This window comes from Triturus cristatus, chromosome 5_2, assembly GCF_964204655.1.
Source record: "Triturus cristatus chromosome 5_2, aTriCri1.1, whole genome shotgun sequence".
Taxonomy (NCBI): Eukaryota; Metazoa; Chordata; class Amphibia; order Caudata; family Salamandridae; genus Triturus; species Triturus cristatus.
In genome coordinates this window covers 1,087,651,915-1,087,665,872 of record NC_140588.1, presented here as the reverse complement: position 1 = coordinate 1,087,665,872, position 13,958 = coordinate 1,087,651,915, and the positions used below count along the sequence as shown (strand labels likewise).

General features: G+C 50.6%; 2 protein-coding genes across 2 annotated transcripts in view; both read right to left on the bottom strand.

Annotated features, from left to right (window-relative positions):
• The window catches only part of LOC146829721 (gap junction beta-1 protein-like), a 43,870-nt gene that overhangs the window by 24,133 nt on the left and 5,779 nt on the right, over window positions 1-13,958 (bottom strand). The window lies entirely within an intron of this gene.
• Window positions 1-13,958, bottom strand: part of LOC146829722 (gap junction beta-1 protein-like) — a 34,723-nt gene that overhangs the window by 14,986 nt on the left and 5,779 nt on the right. The gene's annotated exons all lie outside the window — the stretch shown is intronic.

Below are 13,958 nucleotides of genomic sequence, written 5' to 3'. Positions count from 1 at the left end.
CCACTGAGTGTGTCACTGAATGTACTTCTGAGTGATGTCACTGAGTGTGTCACTGAATGTACTTCTGAACCCCGGAGTGTGCCACTGAGTGTGACTCTGAATGTACTTCTGAGTGAACCCCTGAGTGTGTCACTGAATGTACTTCTGAGTGAACCCTCGAGTGTGTTACAGAGTGTAACTCTGAATGTACTTCTGAGTGAACCCTCGAGTGTGTTACAGAGTGTAACTCTGAATGTGCTTCTGAGTGAACCACCGAGTGTGTCACTGAGTGTGACTCTGAATGTACTTCTGAGTGAACCCCTGAGTGTGTCACTGAATATACTTCTGGGTGAACCCCTGAGTGTGTCACTGAATGTACTTCTGAGTGAACCCTCGAGTGTGTTACAGAGTGTAACTCTGAATGTACTTCTGAGTGAACCACCGAGTGTGTTACAGAGTGTGTCACTGAATGTACTTCTGAGTGATGTCACTGAATGTACTTCTGAGTGATGTCACTGAGTGTGTCACTGAATGTACTTCTGAGTGAACCCCTGAGTGTGCCACTGAATGTACTTCTGAGTGAACCCCTGAGTGTGTCACTGAATGTACTTCTGAGTGAACCCTCGAGTGTCACTGAACGTGCTCCTGATTGAACCCCTGAGCGTGTTACAGAGTGTGACACAGAGCGTACTTCTGAGTTAACCTTCGAGTGTGTTACAGAGTGTACCTCCTAATGTACTCCTGATTAAACCCCTGAGTGTGTCACTGAGCGTACTTCTGAGTTAACCTTCGAGTGTGTTACAGAGTGTACCTCCTAATGTACTCCTGATTAAACCCCTGAGTGTGTCACTGAGTGTACTTCTGAGTTAACCTTCGAGTGTGTTACAGAGTGTACCTCCTAATGTACTCCTGATTAAACCCCTGAGTGTGTCACTGAGTGTACTTCTGAGTTAACCTTCGAGTGTGTTACAGAGTGTACCTCCTAATGTACTCCTGATTAAACCCCTGAGTGTGTCACTGAGTGTAACTCTGAATGTACTTCTGAGTGAGCCCCTGAACGTGCCGCCGAGTGTCACTCTGAGTGGGAACCTGAGGGAACCCCCGAGTGCGCTTCTGAGTGAGCCCTTGAATGTCCTGCTCAATGTCCTTCTAGGCGCTAGAAGTCCTGGCTGCCAGTCCAGAGCAGCTGAAGGTTGCCCAGGACACCGCATCGGGGTGAAGCCCTGGCAGCCATCTTCCTCCCTAACCTGGCACTGAACAAACATTGCCCATAGGTCGAGACCTGCGCACTGCTCCATGGGACCCCCCACGTCTAGCCTATAGACCCCTTATGGATTCCAGGGAGAGGCCCCGCGCACAGCTCCATAGGACCCCACAACTAGCCTTTTGAGCCCCCCCTCCCCCCACACCCTCCCCAATCGCGGCCAGGGAGAGACTACGCGCACAGTGACTCTCAGTGCCCTGTCCGTCCATGGCAGTCGCCCCTCGGGGCCCATACCTTGTAGTTCTCAGTGCTCGGTGCCCACACTGCCCCTGGCAGTCGCCCCTCCTGGCCCATACCTTTTGCTCTCAGTGCCCTGTCCGTCCCTGGCAGTCGCCCCTCGGGGCCCATACCTTGTAGTTCTCAGTGCTCGGTGCCCACACTGCCCCTGGCAGTCGCCCCTCCTGGCCCATACCTTGTGGCTCTCAGTGCCCGGTCCGTCCCTGGAAGTCGGCCCTCGGGGCCCATACCTTGTGGCTCTCTGTGTCTCCTCCGAATCCCTGGCAGTGCCCTCTGGTGCTCAGACCTAGCAGTACCCCAAAGCTGCCGTTGGCAGTGCCTCCTCGGGGCTCATACCGCGCAATGATGTCTTCCAGGCCAGTCCCTGCAGTGCCCATTAATACCCATACCTTGCAGTTTTCGGTGCCCACTCTAGCCCTGGCAGTAACCCCCCCCCCCGTGCCCATACCTTGCAGCGCTCGAAGCTGTCTCTGGCAGTGCCCTCGGCGCTCTACGGCCGCCCTGGCACGGGTGCCATGGTGGGCAGCGGCCGGCGGCCTGACTCCTGCTTGGTGCCCGGTGCAGAGTGTCCTGTGCCCCCCACCCTGGAGTCATATGGTCTGTTATAATCGGAACCTCACAAAGGGCCCTTTGAGGGGCTCGCGCACAACGCGCCTTACATTCACATGAAACGCCCGGAGCGCTCGCCCACCGCCCTGGCACAGAGCGCCCTTTGTGTCCAGACACCGTGGACTGCCCGCCAGGACGCAGAATGGGATGAGAGTCAGCCGTTTACCATCCTGCCCAAGCCATTCACCACAGGATGCGCTCAGCCAATCACCGGGGTCCGAACTCAGCCATTCATCCCCAGGAGGCACCGTCATTCACCACAGGCTGCCCTCCCAAGGGAGCACTCAGTCATTCACCCCGTGGCTGTACTCAGCAATTCACCACAGGATGCACACAGCCATTCCCCCCGAGGCTGCACTCAGTCATTCCCCCCGAGGCTGCACTCATCCATTCACCCTGAGGCTGCACTCATTCATTCACCTTGAGGCTGCACTCAGTCATTCACCCCGTGGCTGTACTCAGCAATTCACCACAGGCTGCACACAGCCATTCCCCCTGAGGCTGCACTCATCCATTCATTCCCCCCGAGGCTGCACTCAGTCATTCACCCTGAGGCTGCACATAGTCATTCACCCCGAGCCTGCACTCATCCATTCACCCTGAGGCTGCACTCAGTCATTCACCCTGAGGCTGCACTCAGTCATTCACCCTGTGGCTGTACTCAGGAATTCACCACAGGCTGCACACAGCCATTCCCCCTGAGGCTGCACTCATTCATTCACCTTGAGGCTGCACTCATTCAGTCACCCTGAGGCTGCACATAGTCATTCACCCCGAGCCTGCACTCATTCATTCATTCACCCTGAGGCTGCACTCATCCATTCACCCTGAGGCTGCACTCAACCATTCATCCCGAACCTGCACTCATCCATTCATCCTGAGGCTGCACTCATCCATTCCCCCCCGAGGCTGCACTCATCCATTCACCCTGAGGCTGCACTCAACCATTCATCCCGAGCCTGCACTCATTCATTCACCCTGAGGCTGCACTCATCCATTCACCCTGAGGCTGCACTCATTCATTCATCCCGAGCCTGCACTCATTCATTCATTCACCCTGAGGCTGCACTCATCCATTCACCCTGAGGCTGCACTCATCCATTCACCCTGAGGCTGCACTCATTCACTCATGCTTAGACAGCACTAAGCCTTTCTCTCGGGTCCATTCCTTAACTTCTTGTTATCCGTTATGACGGCCCCCTCCGGCCCCTCCCAGTGCGCGAGCACCTCCGACCCCGAAGAAAAACATATAAACCCTACATTATGTGGGGATGCGCGTCTGGCTCTGAGGTCACTGAGGGGTCACCGGCTCGAGAGGGAAGCCTGTGTCTGAGGGCCGGACACACCATGGCGTCCCAGCCCGGCTGTCTCTTTCTCCCTCTGGACACGTGACCTCCAGAACAGGACACAACCATGCACAATACTCTAGAGGCCTCTCTACTGTTGCAGCCTGGGTCACGTGACTCGAGGCCCAAGAAGCCCCTGTAACTGGACACAATACTCAGGAGTAGCCTAGAGAAGAGCACACTGCCCTGGAAGAATATCGAACCCAACACAGTCCTTCCAAGGCCTCCCTAGAGCTTAATACAACAAGCCGTAGAAACACATCAAAGGCCCCAAGAACCGGACACCATACTCCAGAAACCTATAAACCGTGATACAATGCTCTAAAGACCTCTGGAACCGGACACAGTGCCATGGAGACCCCTAGAACTAGACACAGTACTCCGGAGACCTCTAGGACTGGACACTGTACTGTAAAGACCTCTGGAACCGGACACTGTACCCTGGAGACCTCTAGGACAGGACACGGTACCCTGGAGACCTCTAGGACTAGACACAGTACTCCGGAGACCTCTAGAACTAGACACAGTACTCCGGAGACCGCTAGGGCTGGACACTGTACTGTAAAGACCTCTGGAACCGAACACTGTACTCTGGAGACCTCTAGGACTGGTCACTGTACTTTGGAAACCTCTAGAACTAGACAATGTACCATGGAGACCGCTAGAACTGGACACTATGCTCCAGGAATCTGTATGACTGGACACTATACTCCGGAGACCTCTAGGACTAAACACTGTACTCTGGAGATCTCTAGAACTGGACACTGTACCATGGAGACCCCTAGAACTAGACACAGTACTCCGGAGACCTCTAGGACTGGACACTGTACTGTAAAGACCTCTGGAACCGGACACTGAACCCTGGAGACCTCAAGGACAGGACACGGTACCCTGGAAACCTCTAGGACTAGACACAGTACTCCGGAGACCTCTAGAACTAGACACAGTACTCCGGAGACCGCTAGGACTGGACACTGTACTGTAAAGACCTCTGGATCCGAACACTGTACCCTGGAGACCTCTAGGACTGGGCACTGTACTCTGGAGACCTCTGTAACTGGACACTGTACTCTGGAGACCTCTAGAACTAGACACAGTACTCTGGAGACCTCTGAACTAGACACATTTCTCTGGAGACCTCTAGAACTAGACACAGTACTCTGGAGACCATTAGGACTGGACACAGTACTCTTGAGACCTCTAGGACATGACACTGTACTCTGCAGACCTCTAGGACTGGACACTGTACTCTGGAGACCTCTAGAACTGGACACTGTACCACGGAGACCTCTAGAACTGGACACTGTACCATGAAGACCTCTAGAACTGGACACTGTACCACAGAGACCTCTTGATCTGGACACTGTACCATGAAGACCTCTGGAACCGGACACTTTACCCTGGAGACCTCTAGGACTCGGCACTGTACTCTGGAGACCTCTGTAACTGGACACTGTACTCTGGAGACCTCTAGAACTAGACACAGTACTCTGGAGACCTCTAGAACTAGACACATTACTCTGGAGACCACTAGAACTAGACACAGTACTCTGGAGACCATTAGGACTGGACCCCGTACTCTTGAGACCTCTAGGACATGACACTGTACTCTGGAGACCTCTAGGACTGGACACTGTACTCTGGAGACCTCTAGAACTGGACACTGTACCACGGAGACCTCTAGAACTGGACACTTTACCATGAAGACCTCTAGAACTGGACACTGTACCACGGAGACCTCTAGATCTGGACACTGTACCATGAAGACCTCTGGAACCGGACACTGTACCCTGGAGACCTCTAGGACTGGACACTGTACTCTGGAGACCTCTGTAACTGGACATTGTACTCTGGAGACCTCTAGAACTAGACACAGTATTATGGAGACCATTAGGACTGGACACTGTACTCTGTAGACCTCTGTAACTAGACACTGTACTCTGGAGACCTCTAGAACTAGACACAGTACTCTGCAGACCATTAGGACTGGACACTGTACTTTTGAGACCTATAGGACATGACACTGTACTCTGTAGACCTCTGTAACTAGACACTGTACTCTGGAGACCTCTGTAACTAGACACTGTACTCTGGAGATCTCTAGGACTGGAAACTGTACTCTGGAGGCCACTAGAGCTAGACGCAGTACTCTGAAGTGCTCTAGAACTGGACACTATATTCTAGAGGCTTCTAGAACTAAACACTGTACTCTGGAGACCTCTAGGACTGGACACTGTACTTTGGAAACCTCTAGAACTAGACAATGTACCATGGAGACCGCTAGAACTGGACACTATGCTCCAGGAATCTGTATGACTGGACACTATACTCCGGAGACCTCTAGGACTGGACACCTCACTGGAAAGACCTCTGGAACTGGACACTGTACTCTGGAGACCTCTAGAACTAGACACAGTACTCTGGAGACCTCTAGAACTAGACACAGTACTCTGGAGACCATTAGGACTGGACACTGTACTCTTGAGACCTCTAGGACATGACACTGTACTCTGTAGACCTCTGTAACTAGACACAGTTCTCTGGGGACCATTAGGACTGGACACTGTACTATTGAGACCTCTAGGACACGACACTGTACTCTGGAGACCTCTGTAACTAGACACTGTACTCTGGAGATCTCTAGGACTGGAAACTGTACTCTGGAGGCCACTAGAGCTGCACACAGTACTCTGAAGTGCTCTAGAACTGGACACTATATTCTTGAGGCTTCTAGAACTAAACACTGTACTCTGGAGACCTCTAGGACTGGTCACTGTACTGTGGAAACCTCTAGAACTAGACAATGTACCATGGAGATCGCTAGAACTGGACACTATGCTCCAGGAATCTGTATGACTGGACACTATACTCCGGAGACCTCTAGAACTAGACACAGTACCCTGGAGATCTCTAGAACTGGACACTGTACCATGGAGACCTCTAGAACTGGACACTGTACCATGGAGACCTCTAGAACTGGACACTGTACCATGAAGACCTCTAGAACTGAACACTGTACCATGGAGACCTCTAGAACTGGACACTGTACCATGGAGACCTCTAGAACTGGACACTATGCTACAGGAATCTGTATGACTGGACACTATACTCCGGAGACCTCTAGAACTAGACACAGTACCCTGGCGATTTCTAGAACTGGACACTGTACCATGGAGACCTCTAGAACTGAACACTATACTCCGAAGACCTCTGGATGGACACTATACTCTGGAAATCTCTAGGACTAGACACTATACTCCGGAGATGTCTTGAACTAGACACTGTACCCAAGATCTTATCAATCCTTGTGACCTCTGCCCCAGTTCCAGACACGTCTCTAGATGGTCTAGCAGTATTTTATCAATGCTTGTGACTCCTGCCCCAGTTCCAGACACGCCTCTAGATGGTCTAGCAATATTTTATCAATGCTTGTGACCCCTGCCCCAGTTCCAGACACACCTCTACATGGTCTAGCAGTATTTTATCAATGCTCGTGACCCCTGCTTCAGTTCCAGACATGCCTCTAGATGGTATAGCAGTATTGTATCAATGCTCGTGACCCCTGCTTCAGTTCCAGACGTGCCTTATAGATGGTCTCAAAGTATTTTATCAATGCTTATGATCCCTGCTCTCCTTTCAGACACGCCTCTAGATGGCCTGGCAGTATTTTATCAATGCTCGTGACCCCTGCTTCAGTTCCAGACATGCCTCTAGAAGGTCTAGCAGTATTTTATAAATGCTTGTGACCCCTGCTTCAGTTCCAGACACGCCTCTAGAAGGTCTAGCAGTATTTTATCAATGCTCGTGACCCCTGCTTCAGTTCCAGACACGCCTCTAGAAGGTCTAGCAGTATTTTATCAATGCTTGTGACCCCTGCTTCAGTTCCAGACATGCCTCTAGATGGTCTAGCAGTATTTTATCAATGCTCGTGACCCCTGCCCCAGTTCCAGACACGCCTCTAGAAGGTCTAGCAGTATTTTATCAATGCTCGAAACCGCTGCCCCAGTTCAATACACGCCTTCCAGATGGTCTAGAAGTATTTTATCAATGCTTGTGACCCCTGCTTCAATTCCAGACACGCCTCTAGATGGTCTAGAAGTATTTTATCAATGCTCGCGACCCCTGCTTCAGTTTCAGACACGCCTTATGGATGGTCTCAAAGTATTTTACCAATGCTCGTGACCCCTGCTTCAGTTCCAGACATGCCTTCCAGATGGTCTAGCAGTATTTTATCAATGCTCATGACCCCTGCCCCAGTTCCAGACACGCCTCTAGATGGTCTAGCAGTATTTTATCAATGCTCGTGACCCCTGCTTCAGTTCCAGACACGCCTCTAGATGGTCTGGCAGTATTTTATCAATGCTCGTGACCCCTGCTTCAGTTCCAGACACGCCTTATGGATGGTCTAGCAGTATTTTATCAATGCTCTTGACCGCTGCTCCCGTTCCAGACATACCTGTGTCTCGGCTGGGCCTCCTGTGGGCAGGAAGCAGAGCCCTCTGTCCTCAGACCGAGAGCCGACCCTTGGCCTGGACGTGACACATTCAAGTATTGCGCAGGGGGCGAAGGGCAGCAGCGCGCACAGCGTGACAACATGGCCTGCAGTGCTCCGGAGGGGGAGGGGTGCACACTGCAACCCCCCAGACTTTCATATGTCTGCATGGACACACCGACCAGACACTCCGATCCACAACCCTTGATCCACAGACCCTGATCCACAGACCCTGATCCACAGACCCTGATCCACAGACCCTGATCCTCAGTCTCTGCTCCACAGACCCTGATCCACAGACCCTGATCCACAGACCCTGATCCACAGTCCCTGATCCACAGTCCCTGATCCACAGTCTCTGACTCAGTCCCTGATTCAGTCCCTGATCCACAGTCCCTGATCCTCAGTCTCTGATCCACAGTCCCTGATCCTCAGTCTCTGATCCTCAGTCCCTGATCCACAGTCCCTGATCCACAGACCCTGATCCACAGTCCCTGATTCAGTCCCTGATCCACAGTCCCTGGTTCACAGTCCCTGATCCACAGTCTTTGATTCAGTCCCTGATCCACAGTCCTTGATCCACTGTCCCTGATCCACAGTCTCTGATTCAGTCCCTGATCCACAGTCCCTGATCCACAGTCCCTGATCCTCAGTCCCTGATTCATAGTCCCTGATCCACAGTCTCTGATCCTCAGTCTCTCATCCACAGTCCCTGATTCACAGTCCCTGATCCTCAGTCTCTGCTCCACAGTCTCTCATTCACAGTCTCTGATCCTCAGTCTCTCATCCACAGTCCCTGATCCACAGTCCCTGATCCACAGTCCCTGATCCACAGTCTCTCATTCACAGTCTCTGATCCTCAGTCTCTCATCCACAGTCCCTGATCCACAGTCCCTGATCCTCAGTCTCTGATCCTCAGTCTCTGCTCCACAGTCTCTGATCCTCAGTCTCTCATCCACAGTCCCTGATCCTCAGTCCCTGATCCACAGTCCCTGATCCTCAGTCTCTCATCCACAGTCCCTGATCCTCAGTCTCTCATCCACAGTCTCTCATTCACAGTCTCTGATCCTCAGTCTCTCATCCACAGTCCCTGATCCACAGTCCCTGATCCTCAGTCTCTGCTCCACAGTCTCTGCTCCACAGTCTCTGATCCACAGTCTCTCATTCACAGTCTCTGATCCTCAATCTCTCATCCACAGTCCCTGATCCACAGTCTCTGATTCAGTCCCTGATCCACAGTCCCTGATCCTCAGTCCCTGATCCTCAGTCTCTGATCCTCAGTCTCTGCTCCACAGTCTCTGATCCACAGTCTCTCATTCACAGTCTCTGATCCTCAGTCTCTCATCCACAGTCCCTGATCCACAGTCCCTGATCCTCAGTCCCTGATTCACAGTCCCTGATCCTCAGTCTCTGATCCTCAGTCTCTCATCCACAGTCCCCGATCCACAGTCCCTGATCCTCAGTCTCTGATCCTCAGTCTCTCATCCACAGTCCCTGATCCTCAGTCTCTGCTCCACAGTCTCTGATCCACAGTCCCTGATCCACAGTCCCTGATCCTCAGTCTCTGCTCCACAGTCTCTGATCCACAGTCTCTCATTCACAGTCCCTGATCCTCAGTCCCTGATCCTCAGTCTCTGCTCCACAGTCTCTGATCCACAGTCTCTCATTCACAGTCCCTGATCCTCAGTCTCTGCTCCACAGTCTCTGATCCACAGTCTCTCATTCACAGTCCCTGATCCTCAGTCCCTGATCCTCAATCCCTGATCCTCAGTCTCTCATCCACAGTCTCTCATCCACAGTCCCTGATCCACAGTCCCTGATCCACAGTCCCTGATCCTCAGTCTCTGCTCCACAGTCTCTCATCCACAGTCCCTGATCCACAGTCTCTGATCCACAGTCCCTGATCCACAGTCCCTGATCCTCAGTCTCTGCTCCACAGTCTCTGATCCTCAGTCTTTCATCCACAGTCCCTGATCCACAGTCCCTGATCCTCAGTCTCTGCTCCACAGTCTCTGATCCACAGTCTCTCATTCACAGTCCCTGATACTCAGTCCCTGATGAAGCGTGTCACCGCTGGGCACCTTGCGGTCCTAGTGTGAGGAGGGAACCCAATGATGAAGCATGTCACCCTCGGGCGAGTGAGAGTTCTCGTCCTCACAGCGTGGTGCTCCCACTGATCCTTGATTACTACGTGTGTTTCGTCAGCTTTCTACACTCGTGTGACCAGACGTACACGTGTGTGTGATTCTATTGTTATAGGAGCAGTGCGTTGTTGGTAGGGCTGATGCTCCATCATGGCCCACTGTGTGTTGTTAGTAATGTTTCCATCAATGACTGCTTCATGGCTGAGTCACGGCGCTATACCTCAAATCATACTCACAGTGGCACATGACTCACAGCAGAGCTATCTGTCATGTTACATGTATCACAGATATCATGCTGCATTTGAGAGAGCTGTCTCTCTGGTTATACATATCCCCTATAGCGGGCTGTATGGAGCAGAGCTCTATGCACCTTTAAAGGGCGGCCTACGTGCAGCAGAGCTGTCTCTCAGGTTATACATATCATGCACAGCAGACTGCATGCAGCAGAGCTATATCTCGGGTTATGCATACCATGCACAGTGGACCACGTGCAGCGGAGCTATCTCTCAGGTTATACATATCATGCACAGTGGACCACGTGCAGCAGAGCTATCGCTCAGGTTATACATATCATGCACAGTGGACCACGTGCAGCAGAGCTATCTCTTAGGTTATACATATCATGCACAGTGGACCACGTGCAGCAGAGCTATCTCTCAGGTTATATATTCCATGCACAGCGGACTGCATGCAGCAGAGCTATCTCTTAGATTATATATACCAGGCACAGCGAACTGCATGCAGCAGAGCTATCTCTCAGGTTATACATATAATGCACAGCGGACTACATGCAGCAGAGCTATCTCTCAGGATATACATATAATACACAGCGGACTACATGCAGCAGAACTATCTCTCAGGTTATACATATAATCCACAGTGGACTACAAGCAGCAGAGCTATCTCTCAGGTTATAAATATAATGCACAGTGGACTACATGCAGCAGAGCTATCTCTCAGGTTATACATATAATGCACAGCATACTACATGCAACAGAGCTATCTCTCAGGTTATACATATAATGCAGAGCGGACTACATGCAGCAGAGCTATCTCTCTGGTTATGCATATAAAGCACAGCAGACTACATGCAGCAGAGCTATCTCTCAAGTTATATATACCATGCTCAGTGGACTACATGCAGCAGAGCTATCTCTCGTGTTATACATATCATGCAGAGTGGACTACATGCAGCAGAGCTATCTCTCGGGTTGTGCATACCATGCACAGCAGACTACATGCAGCAGAGCTATCTCTCAAATTATATATACCATGCTCAGTGGACTACATGCAGCATTAGCTATCTCTCGGGTTATACATATTATGCACAGCGGACTGCATGCAGCAGAGCTATCTCTCGGGTTATACATATAATACACAGCGGACTACACAGGGGCGTAACACAGGCCCTCGCAGCCCCCGCGGTGTGGGGGGGGCCCGACCTGCAGGGGGCCCCTCATCACATAACTCAGGCCTGAGAGCTCCGCATTAAATCCGGAGCGGGAGGCCCCTCTGTCAGGCCATTGTGCAGCTCTGCACCGTGTAATTATGATACAGGGTGCAGGACCAGCCATACTTAAGTGACTCGCTCAGTTGGCAGAACTGCCCGGCGCAAATAGTTTAACAGAGCCCCACATCTGTCAGGATTGGGTAGCCGAACTGCTAGCGTGGAGCAGCAGCACAACTGATACACAAAGCTAACAAGCATTGGCATAGCCAATAGGTCTCGCCTTTGGGACCTTATAAGTGTTTAGCCATGCAAGAGTTGCATAACTAAACACTTATAAGGTCCCAAAAGCACGACCTATTGGCAATGCCAATGCTTGTTTTAACTGCTGCAATCTATTGAAGCCTCACGGAGAACATCAAAGCGGCCGTGCGGCCACAAAAGTGATCGCGATCAAACATCAAAGCGGCGGCGAGGCCGCGAAAGTGAAAGTAATCGCGGTAAAACGAGGCGCGCGCGCCCGCGCACATGCACTGTAGCTCTCGGCTGGCCTGGTAGCACTTTTTGGAGCCCTCTCAAAATGTCTCGACAGACCAGCGCATGCGCTGGCTCAGGCGAGACCTAAAAATGAGCAGCGCAGCAGGCAGAATGAACCCCCACAGATGGCATGACTGAACATCACCCCGAATGTATTCGCATCACCGTAGAGTATTTAAGCAGCAGTTCGGGAGAACCACAGCATGCACATGAGACATCTTACTTCCTGGTGTTTTTTTCTCCTTGCATATTATTTACTATGGACATATTTTTATGAAGTAAGGTTGCACCTGTGGTGTATTTATGTGCCAGCTGCGTTTGTACTGTCCAGCCCTGTTTCTGGTGGCATGTAAGTGTTCAGCATCATTACATTGCGTCAGATGCTGCTGAGTAATAACGCTGCTGTGTTCTGCGGCAGATCTTGAAGTCCAGTAATATCTCATGAGCCAGCCATCAAACCGGCCTCACACAAGGATGGATTTTAGAAATTCCTAGAGGAGACCCTCAAGTCTAAATTATGAAAGTTGGTCTTGCTTGCTGGGTCTTTCACTGGGACAGATGTTTGCCAGGTTTTAATACTCACCACGCACAAACTGATGTTTATAGCAAGAAATCTAGTCTAGAAGCCCCTTGCAATCAGATGTTTGCTCTCCGGTGTCCTGGGGCCTCCATAGTATGGACTCTCAAACTGGGGAGCAAGTGCCCCTTTTTAGTGGTTAACTCTAATGGTGACGAAGCTGGGCAGCTCAAAGGGGCTTTGGGCGAGTAAGAGAATCAATAAATCTTTGTCCAGTGAGGGATTAAAAAAAAAAAATACTTTAATGCAAAGGCAACTCTAAGTTGGACACACAATTACCAATATTCTCAGGTAAAATGATAATACTAGTAGTACATCTAACCAATAAAACTAAGCCTATTTGCTGTCAGATGGCATGAGACGCACTCACCGCTCATAAGATGCCAGAGGGCGCATCTACCAAGAATACAAACACTAGGGGCACATATGGAGAGAAGAGCAAGGTGCAGACTGAATGACTCCCTTTCAGTCCAGAAATGCGACAGAACAAAACAGTCTAAAGATCGACAAGAAACTGAAGTAGTAATGTATTCAATCAATATATGATCGTTTCCAAAATTACATCAGACATAAATACAGACAGTAAGGAAGTGTTTGTTGAAGAGATTGCTACGGGAAGGCACATGGGCCCTCAGTGTAAGTGGCCCAATAAAAAGGTGTGGTAATATTCCATTCGGGATTAGCGATATGAGCGGTGTTACTTCACCTTTAAATGCCTTTTAAAGGTTCCTGTCTGGAAGGAGTAAGACCGTGGAAATCGCTGTTACGTCGATGTCTGAACGCAGTTCTGAGTCCATCCCACTTTATGTGAACATGTTCCATCATGTTTGATCTCACAGATTTATCCCTAAATCACATTCCGTAATACATTGTGTGGTAATATTAAATGCGGTATTATCTCCTGACTCAAAGTTCCGGGTCTATATTGGCATTAGGCTGCTAGTCATAACGATGCCCCTAAGATATTTCTTTGATCTTTTTATGAATGGTTTTTCAAAATATTTTCTAAATGTTTGGGTTGGTAGGGAGAGGCCTCTATAGAGAACCGGGAGAGTTTTGTTCCCTTAATGATATCTCACACGTGATGGACCTTTCAGAGATGTACTCTTGAGGATCTCCCATGCTATGTCCTTCTAAAGAGCAATTACCTTCCTCGTGAACATAGCTCGCGTGTTACCAGCACCACGATGCTGGTGAGCTTCTCATCGCGGCCATGTTGCAGTATTTGATCTCTTGCAGGAACAAATATGGCTATTTCTCATTCCATTGAGTAGTTTAAATACACAATTTTCCACTGGAGAGTAATTAATTAGTGATACGTTTTAT